We start from the raw sequence: 14,349 nt of genomic DNA, 5'->3' as shown, positions 1-14,349 counted from the left end.
TCCTACGAATACCAAACATTATTTAAATCAATATTTTTCTAAGTACAACCGCCTTTCTTGCTTATATTGCACCCTTCACTGACTAAGAATACATTAATTTCTGTAGCAAAAAAATGTATTTACGAAATTCAATGCTTCGTTTGTTTGCTCAAATTTCGGCTGGGAAAATTGTTTATTAGGGTTTGAGTTCAAACACCCTCGTTGAGAGTGAACGTCAAAGTAGATACTGGTGGAGCGCAGCAAATGAAGGCAAAAGCTTTGCTGTGCCATTACAATAACAAATGCATTAAATTGCTGCAGCACAGACTACATAAAATGAAGTGGGGAAATTTTTCAAAAACCAGCTGTGTGTAAAGAGCTTCAGGCGCATATTTATTCGCTACACACAAGTATGCCAACCAACATACATACATACATTGATTTTAACATACATATACATTCGTGCACGTGTGCGTTTGCATGCCTTTATTTGTGCATATTTGTCGAATTTCAACCCTCTCAGTTTCCCAATGAAGGCTCCACTTCAACACTGGACGCTTGGCTGGCGCTCTACCGATTGATTCTTGTTATTCTTGCAATAGCATGTCCCTTTTCACAGCATATTCCTCCATATACATCCATACATACATATGTATTATATTCATCGACATTGCTGACATCTGCCTTCGCTTGGTTGTTTGTATGGCGGTTTCCGTTCCCGTGTTTGTCATTGCGTGACTGTCGCTGGTCTCCATGTGCTGTCTATTTGAATGAACCTAAATACATATAGATACATATTTGTATGTTTACATATGTATATCCAGTATACCAATATGTGTTCTACCGGCTGTTGTATAGTCTGCTTTATTTGTCTGCCTTTATGCCTGCAGGGGTAGCCCGTCTGTGGGGTTCGACGTCTGATGTCGATTTTATATCGCCAAAAGGTGAAAGTTTATTATCAAAAGCATTGAAACCTTTACCTTTAGCTGGCCGTTGGCTACATTCTTCAATATTATTTATATATATTTGTATTGCATTTAATATACGTTTGTTTGATTATCACCCAGCTAGTTAGTCTGACGTTATAGTTTCCTGTCAAAAAGCACTTTAAAAGGAATTTATTTGCCCTGTGGGGGGTGGACATGAATGACCATTGCCCTTTATTTATGTGCTTTGTATGTTTGCTATTTTCGGAGAAATTGTATGCATAATTTGTAAAGTTCGGTGAGACAGCGCAATAAAAATCTATGGCGTGTGACTAATATCCTTCACAGAACATTAACTGAAAATTAATTTATGGATTAAGTGACATATTCAAATGCACCGAATGCGAACCGAACTTTATAGCTTTGGTAGTGTTTAACTGCATTCAAACTCATATCTAAATATACAAATATGTACATACACACATGCATACGCAAATAATTTTTCAAAGAAAAATAGTCCCACTGCTATTGAGTTTCGATTGGGTGTGGATTACTCTACATAAATTTTCCCCTGCCATACTTAACGTAAGTAAACATGTTGTTGTTAATTTGATTATAAGTGTGAGTCATACCTTGAGGAGTAAACATGTATATGGAAAATTCACATATTGCTGATAACTACTGACCTTAGTGCATGAACCTTGGCTCCTTTCGTGAAACGAAGTAGTTGGATTAGGATCACAAAATAACGACTAAAAATTCACCGGAAACTTTTTATTTTATTCCAGCTCGAATAACCTAACTATGGTTGGCGGGGAAGAGGCCGACGAGCCTATTATTTTATTTTATTTTATTTTATTTTATTTTATTTTATTTTATTTTATTTTATTTTATTTTATTTTATTTTATTTTATTTTATTTTATTTTATTGTATTTTATTTTAATTTATTTCATCTTATCTTGTTTTATTTTATTTTTTAAAAATTGTATTTTATTTTATTTTACTTTATTTGCTTATATGTACTTATACACATTCTTGAAATGAAATTCAAACAAACATTTGTATGCATATTCACCTCCAAGGATCCAACTAAGCATTTTCACCGTACAATATACCATAAACCGAATGTTTTATATAAAAAAATATTTATCTTACCAAATCAAACAAATATTTATTTCCGCATCAAGTGCGTTGCCCACCAAGAAATGCCAAATCATAGGGGTTACTTGCCTTCGCTGCTGGGTGTTAAAGCAAATACATATTTGTTACAAGAAACTTGTAGTAGAGATTGAAAGGAAAATAACTGCACGTATGCGTTCACAGTCATGCAAAATTGTGGGGAAATTTCACTTACATATATACGTACTTAGTAAGAATAACTTTCGCATAAGGAGGAAAGGCATACATCTATTGTTGCATATGTGGAATTATTGAAAGAAAGGCAGCAAGAAATCGATTACCAACAAAGTATGAAGCAATCAGCAGCAAAAAAATAAAAAAAACAAACAACATTCGAGGTGGTTAACCTTTGATGCGATAGTTACTTTGTAGATTACGAAGCATATATATTATAAAAGTTAGTATTTTTCTAACAAATCAACATACGTACATATCCAAACAACAACCAAAAAGAAAATATATAAATAACATCTTGCGTGACTCAGCATTTGATTACCATGGGTGCGTCTTTCGATCAGCATAGTTGTAGAAAAAACTTCATTTTTACATTAACTTAATGCAAGTTACTTAGAAGCCAGCACTGTATACGTTATATCCGCTTGGGACTTCAATACAACGATGCCTAAGTATACGGTGTTCGAGACCAGAGAAGAATGGTACGCACAGTAGGATATCCAATATACATAAGCTGTGGCCAAAAGTAGTAACTAAACTTCACATTGCTACCGATTTTATTATTTGGCTTAGAGCCAACGCTAGGGCTTTTGCCTGGCTTCGAGCTCAGTTTCCGACTAACATCGAAAACAAAAGAAAATAAAATGTTTTTTTCTAACAGCGGTCGCCCCTAGGCAGGCAATGGCAAAACCTTCGAGTGTATTTCAGCCATAACCAACAGCTTCTCATATAAACTCGACACTTTGCCGAAGGAAATCTGCTTTGGAGGGAAATGTCAGGTCAAAATCCCAGACCGCTAAATATGGCTACATGAACTAGATCCAATATAAAAACACTGGCATGCAGACGGATCAGAGATGGAGGGCAGATTAGGAGCGGGTGTCTTTCTATTGTAATGGGTCTTTGGTGCGCGGTCTTTCCGTGCCGATTAAGTAGCAACCTCAGTTTATGCCAGACAGAACCTTGAGAAGCGTTCAAAAAGCGCGCTTGTAGTTATCTTTTCAGATAGGCAGCGGCCAATAGGACGATCACCTGCAGGGTCTTCGGGGAACTCTTTAACACTTTCCAATTCTTGGCAGCAATGAAACGGTATTACTATGCTGGGTACCAGGATACTGCGGGATCGTAGGTAATGAGACCACCGACGAATTGGCAAGGTAAGGCTGATCGTCTGTACGGCCTTCTTCGAGACTCATAATCGAAGTGTGGGTAAATTCAAAAGCAGTTAGCACCGGGAGAGGTAGGGGTTCTTAGATTGGCCAGACTTTTCCTTTTGCTAGGAAAGATATACATCTCTTGAGCAGAGCCAACATCATGTTGCTAATTGGCTAACTAGCCGGCCATAGTCACCTGCGCTCTCACATGCACCGGATTGGTCTTTCTACGGAGATGGATTGCCGTCTTTGCATTGAAGAGGGGTAGACGTGGGTGCACATTCGTTCGTCTGGAAATGGACAGACTAAGTTGTTCTACATTTGATGACCTTAAGGTTAGGAATTCGTCTACGAAAAAAACTTTTAGATTTTATAAGGGAGGTTAATAACATTTTCGGCCGTCAGGAATAGAAACCAATATAAGGATACAAAAGATATTTTAAGTCATGGTATCCCTTGTTTTTGTTGCACCAAAAAAATTTACATTATAGCATATTTTGGAAGCGCCAAACTATTATTATTATTATGCCATATACAATAACTTAAGTAGAAGTAGGAATTTTTTCACTCACCCTTTTTGCACTGAATTATCCTTCGGACTAAATTGGGGGTTACCTAACAATTGATTCAGGATTAAAAGTTTCGTAAAATTTTCATTCCAACTTAATCCGCAAGTACCAGTAATTTTTTTTTATACTAGACTTTGCAAACACTTTTACCGCTTATACATAAATATTCAAAAACACAAACATACGCACATGCGCGCCCACAGATTGTCTGAAATGAAAGAAGTTTAGCCAACATTAATACCAGTAAATATGTACATGAAATATTTATGTATAAAATGAAAAAGTATTAGCCGAATAAATATAAATTTAAAAAATAATCTCTGATAGTAGCTCTCATTTAATCGGCGAATTTATAAAGTGTCACATAAAAATGTAAATCAAATAGCCAATTAAGTTGCTTGCATTTAAATTTAATAGCCAGCTGGTCAGTGACCATAGCACTGACTAAGATGAAGCAAATACACAAAACCGGCGTAGACAGGCAAAAAATTTGACCGGTTGCCATGAACACCAGTGCGTTGACTTCTGTTTTTTTTTTTTAACTATTTTAGTAAAGGCACAAATACAAGCAAGCCTGCATACATCCATTTACGTAGTACATATATGAATATACATAGCTAACAACACATCTTCATAGTAAAACCGCTTTGCGTCCAAGTTCATCGGCGAAACAATGTCCAAAACGAAATGCCAAAACGTTTTCTCGCTCTTAACTATTTAAATTCCTTGAGGTTTCCAACGTAATTTCACCTTAAATCAACGTTCTTAGCATTTCAAAGTAGGTATGCGAAAACTTAAGTAATTTGTAAGGAATTTTTGATGCCTTTCGCCGCAGTGTCAATATCGATGGCATACACAAAAAGTAAATGTTTCAGTAACGAATTTTTTTTTATCTAAGTATGCAGAAGTGAGTGTATTAATTACGAGTATCCTTGTCAACAGAACTTATTCAAAAATTAGTTTCGAAATTGCATATGGTTTAGGTAGCGTGGACTGGCCAATAAAGGCTACTCATTGATTTAAAGAGTCCTAGTGTTACCAGATGTGTATACGAGCCTCGAACGCTTCGCAAATCTAAAGAAATGCAGGCGATCGCTGAACGACATTGCCCCCTTTTGGCAAACTGGAATATATGTACATTTAGGTGTTCTTATTCCTCTTTCTCCTTCTTCCTGGGTATGTAAGTCGTTTTACTTTTTTTTAATTTTTCTTCTCAGTTGATATGACACGAGAGAAATTTAGTGAAAAATGATTTTTTTTCTGCGTGTTTCCATATTAAATTCAAATAAGAAAATCATTTTCCATTTAAATTGCTAATGAAACCGGCTATAAGGAAGCATATTAAATTGTGCGACACAAAATTGCCTCCCGGTAACTTTTAGCTAATAATTATTTTTTATGAGCCCCTATACATATCCCCAAAGACGGTTTTTTAGGCTAAGCTAGAACAAGCAAGATGTTTTCAAATTCATTTTTTTATAAGAAAAAAATTTTACTCACTATAGTTTTTATTATGCAACATTTATTAACAGGTGCACTTTGCACCACAAAATTTAATATAAGCAAATAAAAATTTAAAATGTAGCTCCTTAAACCTCTTAAAAAATTAAGTATATTTCAATTACAAGAGAAAAATTTATGTTTGATATCCAGACAGGGCTTCCTCTGAAGAGTTGATAAAATACCATGTAAAATTTTTAGATCCTGAACCTGGGCAAATGGTTACAACAGTCGAGTTTTGAAACGAATTTAAGTCACACCGAATGAGTTGCTGTGGGACAGTGTCCGGCCAGGACTGCTCTCAGACCCAACTAGTTGGCGCTTAGAAGCTGCCTTGACCGCTAGCGATTGACTACCGGCCAGAAATAGTTTGCCAGTTTCCGGCAATTTCAACGCGGCCTGGATCCTTAATCCAACTAATTTAAAAATAATCTGAAGCGGCTTAGAGAGATATTAGGCGTTTTCTGAGCAGTTTCGGTCACAACATCAGCGATCTTTGAGTGCTGTTCGACTGTCAGAGTATATACTTAAGGCTTTATGTTTGATATTACATTGCTATGTAGGAAATCTACTGCTTCAATATAAATTTTCAACTTCAACTCATTTAATCTCCGAGTGCTCATAGGATAGGTTTACCAGCAATGTCTACGGATATGACACCAAGCATACGCTAATTCCAACAAGAATTGTAGTTTACACGTTCGCTAATTTTTGGCTGTCATATATCCAGTAGTAGTTACTAGAGAGAAACCCCACGTCTTCCCCATAACGCTTTTGCACTAGTATGGAACCACCCTTTTATACTCGCTTCGCAGTATTTGACTTCCAAAGCAGTTTACTTTATAGGGTCACGCCAAAATACTTGAGACCTTCAAAGAGCATAGGTGGAACGCCATCGATCTAGGCAAATTGGACTTTTGGCACTTTATACCTCTTGGTTAACAAAGCTAGCTCCGTTTTACAAGTATTAACTGTAAGCCCGAAGCTACCGGCACGATTTGTGAGAAAGTTAAGTACCCTTGCAAAATAACATTTATCCGAGGTTGAGTGCCACATCCTCATCCGACCGGTTCGCCTTTTCGGTTCTTCCCGAATGACCTTCCGAAGACGACCCAGAGAAAGGTTGAGAGTACTTTTATTCACCTTACGCTGAACGGAGGCACTGTCCCACTCCACTATGACAGTTTTGTTGCAGAGCATGCGGGAGATAAGCTTGACTTAGTTCAGGTAACATAAAGAAAGTATGAAAACTCTTTTGCTGTATTTTATGGCATCTTAACGCGAAAAAGCACAATCAAATGTTATACAAAATTATTAGCACGGCGAAAACTTACGAGTTTATTTAAAACAAGAAAAGGGAGATTTGGCTAAAAATGCGGAAAAGCAGCGTTCGGATATAAAAGCGTACTAAAGTTGCAAACGGCAAAAGAATTTTGCATACAAACTCAAGTATGACCTCAGTACATATATACATACATACATACATGTATTCATATGTAAATACCCATCTTCATATGTATGTTTGTATGCATGTAACATATTAGCTTAATCCAAAGGGAAGACAGGGGTATTAAGAATGTTGCAGTAAGCTGCATTAGTACTAGTATTCGCACAGCAATGCAGCGGATAAGCTTAACTTAACGCGGATTTAGCCGCATTCTAGTGTAGATACAGGCAACACACACAAATGCATACAAACATAAAGAATTTTTGCAAATAACCGGTGGAGAAATAAAGAAAAAAATTTTATGGAAATGCATGCAGATTGAAAACAAGAAGGAACAAGGAAAAACAACAAACATGGCCAACAAGGTAAGATAAAAGTAGTGTACAAAAATAAGAAGAAGAAAAACAAAACAGCGCTCGCACGCAGTTAGCTGGCCGCGTCGCTGAATGCAGAGTCACCTGGGCAATTGCAATACGTGCTTGCCACTTGTCCAGCAACAACAGCAATCATATTTTGTGTGTGTGTGCATTTGAAACGAAGTTGAAGTGGCAGTGATGTAGTGGCTGAAGTAGCAGCAACATTTCTTGGCTCTTACTTGTAGGTACTTTTATATATGTATGTATATCTTTTTACATTAGGGGGGTACTTAACAATATCAATATCTAAATTTCTGCGCATTTAGCAGTTACAACAAGAATTAAAAAAAGAAAAATTAAATTACAAAATAAACAACGCAAGAATTCGACAAAAGTTTGAAAGTTATTAATATAAATTCCCAAGCTCGCTGAGTTATAGCTGGTCAAAGTCCAAATCAAAGGCGAATATTTGCGATACAAAAAATCTATTTTGGGTATTCTTTATAACGGGTGATTTTTTAAGAGCTTGATACCTTTTTTTTTAAAAAAAACGCATAAAGTTTGCAATATCTCATCGGTTCTTTATTTGAAACGTTAGATTGGTCCATGACATTTACTTTTTGAAGATAATTTCATTTAAATGTTGACCGCGGCTGCGTCTTAGGTGGTCCATTCGGAAAGTCCAATTTTGGGCAACTTTTTCGAGCATTTCGGCCGGAATAGCCCGAATTTCTTCGGAAATGTTGTCTTCCAAAGCTGGAATAGTTGCTGGCTTATTTCTGTAGACTTTAGACTTGACGTAGCCCCACAAAAAATAGTCTAAAGGCGTCAAATCGCATGATCTTGGTGGCCAACTTACCGGTCCATTTCTTGAGATGAATTGTTCTCCGAAGTTTTCCCTCAAAATGGCCATAGAATCGCGAGCTGTGTGGCATGTAGCGCCANCTATTCATGATGAAATGTCAAAGCATACTGAGCATCTTTCTCTTTGACACCATGTCTGAAATCCCACGTGATCTGTCATATACTAATGCATGAAAATCCTAACCTCAAAAAAATCACCCGTTAATACAAACTTACCTCTCCCCCCATTCACGTAAAATAATAGTAATAATAATAATGCCCAAAAACTCATTATACAAAAAACTTTTTTTTAAACCTTAAAATTTTATTAAAAAAAATTTCGAACCTTGAAATACCAAGCTTCGCTATAATTTTTATGTGATTCCCAATCTTTTTTGAACAGTTTTGACTTTTGGTGGAAGGGGGCGGTTGTTATAGCAGAAATGAGTCAATATTTTTTCTAACCATAGTTTTTTTTTAATTTTGAAATTACCGTCGATGTCTTTATTTTGTACGTAGGACAAAATAAAATTGTCGATATTTTAAGGACCACCCTAGTGCACATAAATCCAAATGTATATAGAAATGTACGGACGCGTGCACAAGTTGTGTGAAGTAGCAGCTCACGAGCTCCTGAAACGTCAACCGCAGACGACATTTAGAGAAAGGAAAAAAACTGCAAGCAAGGCTAGGTTTGCGATGGCAGCATGAAGAGTCATAAAGTGGTATTGGCCACAGTGGAAATAGTAGTGGCTAGCAGTAGCAGCAGGGCAGCACTGGCGCAGAAACCGGTTTTACAACTTCTTTTCTTTTGCTACCAAGATTGTATTTTTCTTATTTTCAACTTTTTTTCATTTTCCATTTTTTTCTATGTTGCATACCTTGACGAACGTTTAATGGCCATATATCTTCGATGGCATAGGAATTGGACGAGTTTCGGACAGCAACCTGCAATAAAAACAAACAGCTACAATAGCAACTGTCCATGGCGTATTGTATGCGTGCGGCAAGTGGCATACAATCGGTCGTTTGGTAAAAGGAATTCATTTCGTGTGGCTGATAGCTCGCTGCTGCAAGACAGCTGCAATTTTGCAATTCGCAAGTTGCTTTTTTAATTCGGTTTTTTTTTTTTCTTCGCCAACTCGCGGCAAAGTTGTTATTACATTTACTTAGTGTATGTACATATGTAGTTGCTTTGATAGTGAGGCCAGGCTATTGGCCTGGCGCGTAAAATGAAAAAATTAATTCTGTGCGAAATTGCTGTGCGTCGTAAAATTTGCCAGAGATGATGAACACCAGTGTAGCGAGTGCATAAATGCATTTGATACACTTGTTTATTACTGTACGTATGTACATACCTACTTATGTATATACATATATAAAAATACACAAACCCATAGATGTATAGAAAATTTGTATGTAACTGTATGCGTTTTCATAATTGAGCATGTTACTTAATTATGTGGGAAAATAAAATATCAAATTGTTGCGTTTAGAAAACATGGGCAAAGCAGATAAATTTTGTCTAAACAAACACTAACTATGGAAGGAGATTATGGTATAGAGTGCATTCAAGTATTAAATAAATTTAAGTGTGCAGTTGTGGTCTTATTATGGAAATGCAAGCAAATTCGCAGTATGCCGTTTTAGAACATTCATGGGAATAAGAACTGGACCATTTAAAATAACATTTAATAGCTGCATTAATAAGCCTGGAAAGTTTACTAAAAATAACGAGCAAGAAAGTCTAAGTTCGGGTGGAGCCGAACATTAAATACCCGGCGCAAGTATTAAATATATGTTTTTTCACCTTTCCGAAACATATTGACCGTATCTGTGTCCGCATTTAAGCGCAATGATTGATCAATTTCGTTATTTTTCTGTAAAATTATATTTGTATCATATATGTAATTATAGCACACTGCTGAAAAATGCCTATCAGTCCTTGGAACTCACAGAATTTTAAAAATTTTCAAATTACTTGCACCCCTATTCTGCAACACTTTCGTATTCGGATTTTGCTACGATTCGTCGAAATGGTATGCTGCAATCCGTATCGTATCTTCGAACTTGCGAAATTCGTAACAATGGCATGCCTAAAACGAACGAGTAAGCTTTTTTGCGTAATTTTGTACGAAAACAATTCTGTGTCGGAGGTGAGATAAAATATGTAAATCGATGTGTGTTCGCAGGAAATATTAGTGGTGTTTATTTAAATAGATAAATTTGCCTTTCGCATATACGTATATTTTTATCCACTACTTTATATAAACGAGCAAAAAAGACTCTTTGTTGCCTCTTATCGAGAAACCTCTTCCAAGTGGCTGTTGAGCTGTAATGCGACGGCAGACTGAAATTAAAACTTTTCTGTACGTCTTTTGAATATCGCGTCTTTAAATCTTCTGGGACCATTTCGATGAATGGTAGTATGTATGCAGAAACTTTATGATAAGCTTCACGGCTTTGGAATGGAAGATTGCCTCGATGATTATGGTTACCGCTTATTCCGGCTTTCTGGGGGGTGTAAGTTTTTAGCTAATTGTGTGGCATTTGAGTAAATTATATGGAAGAGATCTTCTACATGGATTCTTTGAGTGTCTGTATTGCAACCAAAGTAGTTACAATGTTTTATAAATTCTTTCCGCAAAGTGAAAACCTTTCCTAGCTATTTGTCGTCAATTTTCCAAATGCGCCTATGAACGTGACAAAATCTTCTCGTATGACTGGCCGATCGGGATCCTCCCAGTCAAGGTATCGGAGAATTCACACTCCATCAAAGCATAGTAGAAAACTCCCAAGAAACCCGATAAATTCATCAACCTTATCATTACTTTCATTTTCACCGAATTGGTTCAAAATTTACTTATCGTTTCCGTGTATTCAATACGGGTGGATGAAAAAATTTCGGGGAAGTTGTCGGGCCAAACTCACGATATAAACTGAAGTCCAAGAAGTGGAGAAGAACCGGTTAACAGCTATCAAGAAAAAAAAAATGCTTGTATTTTCTTTTCTTGAAGAAAATTTACAGCGAAGGAAAAGTACTTTTTCAAGCAACAGATATACATAATGCAAAAAATTTCGAATTATTACTTTTTACGCATTTTCATGCTAATGGGTTATTTCATCAATTAAACTGAATACCGCCATAGCAATTGGTTTACGTTTTCCAAACCTGAGCTCATCGCGTTCTACTTATAGATCCAATTTGTAGAAGCTCTTTTCTAAGAATCTGCTTTCGAGCGTTAATGCATTCAATTCAGCATAATTAATTTTTAATATTAACACAGTAGCGAGTAAATGTATATAAACATATAAACGTATGAAGTACGATATCGCAGTAAACCTTTTTATTACACGCATGCATGTACATATGTACATCGCTCTGTCAATAGTTTAAAATGGAAATGCGTACGCTTACTGAATAAATAATCGTAGTATGAATATGACCAATCAATAATTCAGGTCGGATATATTCATACGAACATACGTATGTATGTATGTATTTATCTAGGCTTAATAAAAGTGAGTAAATACAATAATAATAAACCGCTTATAAATAAATAGTTGAATATCACTGCAAGAAATTGTAAATATCTTAAATGAAATTCTGATTGTTTACGATGGTTTTCGTATTTGATCAGCCAAAGGAAAGTAAATTATGTTTTCTAATTTGTTAGATGACAACCTGTTGCAGCTTTGCGATTACGAATAATATTCGAGTTTTACCTAGTTTTGTTACTTAGATCACTCAGTGTTCGTAAACGCAATTATGTAGCTGCAGGTGATGTGTAGTTATTGCTTTCTTCTTGAAAAGATTATTCTTTTAATTATAAATAAAGCTGCTTTTGTTAGTTGAGTCTTTAATATTCATAGCAAGAATATTCGAAGGTTAAGAATATTTTCTGATTGGGGAAGCAGTGTTTTTCTGAAAGAATCGCCGCTGATAAAGGCGAAGAAAGGTTAGTAGATATTGCAAAAATAAAATGCCTTTCCACCAGGGTGACTCCCAGCACTGTTTCGCATCTATTTCATGCTGGGTACAGACTCCTTTGTGGATGTGTGATTTCATTGATACTTCATAAAAACCAAGTGAACTTCGGTTCAATTAATTGCGCTCGAAAGCTTTTTCCATTTTCACTAAGCTAATGCAAATGAATTAGGTGCATGGGAAGCCATGAATGTTAAAGAAATCGAGAAATTAATATCCTTTTCAACAAGTCTCATATTTTTCGGCCTACCTTCATCAACAGCATAAGTGCCTGCTTTTCTGTTGCCAGATTTTTATTATATGTATGCTGATGTCTTAAAAATATTCTCTGTTGTACGCAATGCTACCGATGCGGCACACTTTCAAGCAGAGTAAAATAAACTGATTCCTTGGTGCCAAAAGTCTCTCCTCACACTAAATATAACAAAAAAAGATGTTTTCATACTACTTGTTCAAAAGTTCGTAATATCATGCATACCTCTTACTCTATATCGAATATAATACTAAATTTTGTTCAGGAAACTTAACACCTTGGATTTATATTTGATTCTAGATTTTCTTAAAATCTCTAAATACATATGCTACGTTTCTTTGGAGACCATATTCACAATTTCCTGGAATTAGCTCTTCGTTCTCTGAAATTCGATGATCCTATACCTTCTTACAATTCACATTTGCTTCTTATAAATCTCCTTGTTCTTGTTTTAATGGGACAAATTTTTTTTTTTTTTTTGCGATGTTGCTCTGACTAGGGATTGAACCCGGGCGCTGCGGAGTGAAAACCTGCACTGCTTACCACTACGACCAATTATATTCTGTCTATTGATACAATATTGTTTTTTATTATTTTCATATTTGTTAATTAGTTTATGCATTTTTATTGCAGGTAGTCCCTTATTTTCGTTATCAATGTAGATTAAGGTTACATAGTTATATGGATGTTCATATGTATGTATCTATATAAATCTATAAACCATTATATAAACTCAGAGTTGCTCGAGTATCTTTACCACATCATCGTCCGCCCGATTGCGACGTATGCATTCGTAGTATGATGACAAAATACTTGACGACTCTCTCCGCTACAGCATCGACAAGAACTTGATCAGATGTGGCGATAAAATCGCTTCTAGAGTGGACTCTTGTCTGTATAATGTAATCCAAACTGGTTAAAGGCTGCTATAACAAAAAATACAGCAATTCTGTACCGGAAGCCGGACTATTGTGGGATCGAAAGAAAGGAAATCGGTGGCGTGGGATGGATCCTTAACTGGCTTTTTAGAACTGAAACCTTATTTCGGTCTTAGTTGACCCTCTTCGAGAACCATATTTGCTGAGTGGTTACATTCTGAACGCAGTAAGTGGAGAGAGTTCTCTCAAGAGAACGAATTTTATTCAAATAAATCGAAAACAAGCTATTTTCTTTGGGTACCTAACTTTCTACAGCCATCTACGTTTGCAAATGCGCCGGAAAGGTGTTATCGGATAATTGAAATTCCGGCTGTACTTTGAGGATGAGGAAACTTCCAAACACATTTTTTGTGACTGTCCAGCCCCGATTAGATAAAGATTAACTTAACTAAAATCTTCAATAAGGAGTTTGACTGACTACCATCTTTTAGGATTCACTAGGAAAGAAGAGGGCGTTTGCAGAAAACAGCATTCAGACTACATGCCATCTATTCTACTGTTTTTCTGTCTCTTTTACGAATAAACCTAAGCAGATTGTTGGGCATCAAAGAGCTCAGGTGTTCGTCTCAACACATCGCGGTAAAATGCCTCATACCTTATTCTTGCACCGTCTCATTCTCTTCAAGGCAGGATGGGCGAATGGAGTTGTCATGTAAGCCTATCGCAGTCAGGTGGTTACGCCACTTGAAGTAACGAGTCAGTAGCCCAACAAGTTATCTGCAGTCCCGTCTGCCCAATGATACCAAACAACTAGATAGGTCTTCTGATATTGAAGGCAATATGAGTTTTGCGAACCTGCAGCCCCTCGATGCCTTCTCAGTCATTTCTGAGCGAAGTATTCCCAGTTTCTGATAGTGGCTTCGACGGCCAAAGGTAGGAAGGAGTGGTTGCAGACCGAGAAATTCCGATTCTGGCCAAATGGTCAGATGTCTCAATATCAGGTACTCCCGAGTGACCTGGCATTCAGAGTAAAGCAACCTATTTACCAACATAATTTAGACGAGACTTGCATTGCTGAACTAGTTTGGAAGTAGTTAGAGGG

General features: G+C 36.4%; 1 protein-coding gene across 3 annotated transcripts in view; it reads right to left on the bottom strand.

Moving 5' to 3' along the window:
* Nucleotides 1-14,349, bottom strand: part of stan (Protocadherin-like wing polarity protein stan) — a 133,506-nt gene that overhangs the window by 117,210 nt on the left and 1,947 nt on the right. For all 3 annotated transcript variants that reach the window (XR_001846784.1, XR_001846785.1, XM_017609867.1), the window contains exon 2: nt 3,986-4,190. The gene's annotated coding sequence lies outside the window, so the exon portion shown is untranslated. The remainder of the gene's footprint in view (nt 1-3,985; nt 4,191-14,349) is intronic.

Source organism: Rhagoletis zephyria, unplaced genomic scaffold (assembly GCF_001687245.7).
Source record: "Rhagoletis zephyria isolate East Lansing unplaced genomic scaffold, Rhagoletis_zephyria_1.1 Rzeph_scaffold_00261, whole genome shotgun sequence".
Lineage (NCBI taxonomy): Eukaryota > Metazoa > Arthropoda > Insecta > Diptera > Tephritidae > Rhagoletis > Rhagoletis zephyria.
Note: the sequence above shows the minus strand (reverse complement) of the source record. Positions and strands in the feature narration are given on the sequence as shown.